A 5,440-nucleotide genomic window follows, 5' to 3' on the forward strand; every position below is an offset into this window, starting at 1 on the left:
AATGGTCTGACCTGTACACTCCATTATGACAGAGAGCATGATTAACAGTAAGAAGTATTTCAGCAGGTAGAAGACCACACGTGGCATTTGAACTACACTGACATATATTAACCCTAAGGGCGAGCGGCTTATTGTGCATTCATACACTCACAAATGCAATGATACTAGCTGTCAGACACAGCTGTATCTCACATAGGACTAGACTAAGCAGGACATTAACAACACATTGGTTAAATTGTGTTTTTTCAGGTGTTCACTTTCCTCCCTCAATAAAAATGTACAGGTTAATTTTGCCGTTCAACAACTGAGCAGAGAGGAGACGGCTCATGAAGATGCAGAGGTGATGTTAAAACGCTCTCTGATGCTTCATGGTCCACAGGTTCAGTTGATGTTGGTTCATTCTTCATCGTTCCCCCGGTGGTGATTCAGGTAACTGCAGGAGCACAGATTTTTAGATCTCAGTGCAGCTGATTGAAAGATGCAGATGAAGGAAACTCAGTCTGGGCTGTAGAACTATAGTGTCATTGAATATTCGTATTCTTCATGGTGTACTTCTTTGAAACCGGTTTTAAAAGTAGATGGATTGCATATGATTTAAGCTAATGTTAATTTGAGTTGATGACGTCACCATTATTATAAAACCTATACGTCCCTGATCCATATTGCATGCTGTCACCTTTCACCCCACAAGGTGTGTTGTTTGTTGCTATTGCTTTAGCACACGTTTTCTTTTGCATTCCATTACATAAAAATAGCAGACAATTATTTACATTTTAGTACAGAGGGGTTCATAAAATCCTTCTTGCATTTTTGATCACTGTTTAAAGTCTCTCTGACAGAACATTATGCTATAAGAGGTTTGTGTTTTGCTAATACAGGTTGATGACATCTGCCTGCAATTAATGAAAGATCTTCTGTTGCAGTTGTATTATTTCTTCTTGTAACCTTGCCTTTTACAGGAGCGTGGACAGGACCCCTGTTCACCTTATCGGTGCACCAAACTGTTTATTGTTTTTATGTTCTTGCTTTACATTTATTTCGTTTTATGTGTTTGTCCTGGAGCTTAGCCCCAGGCCAAGAGAGGGAGGTAGACAAAAGAGGTCTTAATGATTAAAAGAAGGACATTATTTTATCATTATCGTTTCAATGTATTTGTCTAGAAAGAATGTTTAAATAGTAACACAGATTGACCATTTTTAAAATTTTAAAGCTTTGTGTGTCTGTTCATCTGATTTTCTCTCATCCACAGCAAGGATGAGTAAGTTCTACGACTGGGTCATTAGACAACAGCCCATAATAAACTTTTTTCTTTTTCTTGAATTTGTATTTTCCCCACTTGTGTTCTTCATAAAACAGCACGAGGGGAAGCAGACCTTTGAGAAGAGAAATGTGGTGGACCTTTTCCATCATATTTTCTCTTACTGCGCATGCGTAAATTGATTCTTGTCTCATTGTCTTTTGTGTTTTATTGTTTTTTATTTTTTAATTTCCTGACCCTAACACTAACAAAAACTTAGACCCACAGCAGAATCATCTTGGCAGAACAGTACCACAGCAGTGGACAACCAAAGTCCTTTTGCAGCCGTTCTGTTGTATCAGATGTGTCACATCTCTAATAACAGGCTTATTGAGAAGTCCATAGGAGGCCAGATCCAAGCTTCCCAGAGCTTGTGGTACATGCAGAAGGAGGACGCGAGTGTTCGAGGCCCGAAATGACCTTTTTTGGACTTTGTTGCATTTTATAAAATTGCTTACTGTTATGTTTGACAATTTTCTTTTTTCTTTTCATCGTCTGTGTGATTTTGTTCTGCTTTAACATTTCTCAATTCCCCCCCTTAATTCTAGGTGTTTTCTTTTCTTTATAGGAAGTGTTATCTTTGTTGTATTTTTTACCTTTTTACTTTTATATTTTGACTTTTTAAATTTGAATTTGACTTTTATATTTTCACTTTTTTAAACTTAAGTTTGACTTTGAATGTTTTATTTTTCTGTACTTTTATATTTTGACTTTTTAAATTTGGCTTTTATATTTCACTTTTTTTTTTTAAATTTAAATTTGACTACTATTTCATGTATTGTTCTTTGTAAATGCCAATGTGCCAAATATCTAGTGAAGCATAAGTATCCTTAGGGATGGTCGCTGATGGGGCACATTTACCCTGTCCAACTGAACGTTTCTTAAAGATGGTTAATGCAAGCTCTGACAGGTTTTCGCTCCTACACTTATGAACAAATCATTCACACCTTAGAAGGGCACATTGGTTCTGATAAAGATTGTGAGGGCGAGAGACCACAGCTGTTTTGATTGCATGATGGGATGTGTTTTTATTTTTTGTGTGACCTCACTTCGTGAGGTCAAGAGAGGGAAGCTGAAGGAATTTATTTTTTGTGGTTCTCATTTCTCCTAGGTTTTTATCTTCATTTTATTTCATTGAAGGTTTTCTTTCTGGTTTACTGTGTGTGGGTTTCAGTCATTTCAATTAAAAGGGACTTCCTGATAATTGCATATGTAAAGGGGCTTCAGGAATGCAGCTCCAACCTCCAACCCCCTTCAGGAGAAAACAGTCTTTGATCTTCTAAGACCATCTGGAAGCCTTAACTGTAGATCTGACATGGACCAGAATTAAATTGTCTCCAGGATTCAATTCAATTTATGGGAACCCCCTGAAGGTGTCAACTCACATGAAAAGGACAAAGAGTTGGGACTGATTACCTGCGGAGAAGGATCCGGGCGACGGTGCTGGACCCCCATGGGGACACTGTTGGTGGTCGGACAGTGGTCCGTCTTTGAAATAACCCCCCTGGACGTTTGAAGCAGGAAGCTAGGACCAAATGCTGTAACTCCCAACATGGGCTGAAGGAAGTAGGCGGGCTCCCCTGCCAGCCAATCTCTAGCGACCAGAGGCGGAGATTCGGCGGCCATCTTGCTCCCGGGGGAGGATGTTCTGCTCACATGCTTAAAAGTCTGAACTCAAGGAATTTTCCTGTGTCTCCAGACAAGCTGCATGTGAATTCGGAATGTAACCTCTTGCGTATTGCAGGCCTTGGTTTTGGACACCCAGATCGATCTGTTTTTACTCTGTTTCTAGAAATATTGTTAGGGAATAAATTTGTTAAACTTAATCCGGCCGAATCCCGTGGTTTTCTCCTTCTCGACTTTATTGAACATGCAACAAGGAAAGTAATCTCAAAGCGACAGATTATATTTTCCAACAGGGGCTAAGTGCCTTCTGGAAGAAGAATAGGGCGGGGAGTAGGAGTGAGCCGGTTGCCGCTGCTCCACTCAAGGTACTCCCTTTGGACGCTGTAATCTTCTGCACACGGAATTCATTCACCGCCGCCCGGCGCAGCCATACCCCAGGGAGTCGGACGGCATTGGAGCTCAGACCCCTGGGGGGGGGGTCTCGTCGATTGCACAAGCTATGTCCTATTCACACCTTGGACATTTTAGGTTGTATTTGGAGGAGTTTGGAGTTGGATTGTTGTTGGATTGTTGTTGGTATCGTAATCATTAAAGAATATAATTGTAACACGAAATCTCGTGTGGTTCTTGTGGCCTGACACAGGTTTTACACCTGCCCTGGTGGGACCCCCACAAATATTACACTACTTTAGCGATCGTTGAAGCCATCAATGATCTGTAGCCTTCAAAAATGTTTTGAATTATCACAAATATTTTTTGTTTTACCAGAATTGACTAAAAAAGTGAAACATAAATAACTAATAAACAAAAAGTTGAAGTACACAATCCGTAGGGCTCCATGTTACTCATAATGCACTAACAATGACCCAACCTTTGAAGTTTAGCATTCTTTCGGAGAAAATAAAACAAAAACAAAGCATAATTATGAGTGCTGTGTATCACAGAACAACAATTTTTATGTCAGTAAGCTCTGCCAGAACTGAATTAATTAAGGAGTGGCAGATCATAAAGCAAGCATATTATTTATTTTTATAATGAATAAATAAAAGTTACTGTCCAAAAGATATGGTAATGGTCAGTTAATTAGCCCTGGTTATTTTAGTTATGTTTGTTAAGTTTTGTGTAAGATGCAACACAAAATGTAATGTTTTTTTTCTTTGTAATGACTGCTGCTATCAGATTACCTACAATTACATTTGCTGCATCGAGATGATCCTATGTCTGTTATTTTGAATATAAGTCACATGAGCTTCTCAAAAGTTATAAACATTTTCATATTGTTCATATCTTACTATAAGTGTCTGTTTTATTGTTGTAAAAAAAAAACATCTTTGTATCTTTGCCTTTACAACCTTTTTTAAGGGGGGGGGGTGGTATGGTGTAATGCCACGCGACTAACCTTTCTTTATTTTCCTTTTTTTTAAAGGACTTTCTTAATGAAATGGACAGAAACCAAGAAGATGCATGGGTAAGTAATCAAGCACTTTAAATTAACTATATAAAACATGCTCTATTTGTTGCACATGTGTCTTATCTGCATTCAAAGCTAAATATTTTACAGGTGATTAAATAAAAGTAATGCAATAACTGTGATGTTTCATTCATAGAGCTTGTTAAAACAACATATCTTGGAGAGACTTAATCAGCGTGTCACACAAGCACATCAACACATGCCTCTGGATATAGACTATTTGGAGTTCGTTTGCAATCAAGAAATGGTTTTCATTGACGCACTGTCTCAACACATCGAACTATCGCAGGATGTCACAGAGAGGTTGACAGATTTGCACAATGCAATTCAACTCCACAGAAACAGCCAAGAACCAACATGTGCATCCTTTGTAAGATCATCACAAATAAAGTTTGCTGAGGATCGATATCTCCATAGAACATCTGGTTCATCTGCTTGAAACTGGACTATCTGTGAACACTATTGCAAAGTTATGGGGAGTGTCACGTGCTACACCGTTTCGGAGGATGGCAAAAAAACAATTTATCTGTCCGTAATTTGTACAGTACATGTACGGAGGCAGAACTTGATGCACTTGTCACAGAAATAAAAGCCAGAATGCCAAATGCTGGATATCGTTTGGTAAAAGGAACCTTGAAGGCACAAGGACATCGCCTGGGATGGGACCGAGTCAAAGCCTCAATGCACCGAGTGGACAGCATTGGAATATTATCTAGAAGGGCTCAGTTGGGGTGTGTTGTCCGGAGAACATATTCAGTGCCCTGTCCAAAGTATCTAGTGCACATAGAGACAAATCACAAGCTCATCAGGTGGGCTTTTGTTTGTAATTGTATGTACTGCATTCATTTCACAGGAAATGTTTATTTTTACTTGGAATTTTAGTCTGCAATATAAAGATAAATTTATAATTAAAATTTTCCTTCAGTAAAAAATGATGGAAAACGTTTTTTGATGTTTATATAAAATTAAAAACTTTTAATTTTAAAGTTCATGTTACAGCATGGGCTCATTTTATTAGAATGAAGGGAATATTTGGATAGTAAGTG

The sequence above is a fragment of the Oryzias latipes genome, chromosome 10 (genome assembly GCF_053564925.1).
Source record: "Oryzias latipes strain Hd-rR chromosome 10, Olatipes_Hd-rR_3.1".
Classification (NCBI taxonomy): Eukaryota; Metazoa; Chordata; class Actinopteri; order Beloniformes; family Adrianichthyidae; genus Oryzias; species Oryzias latipes.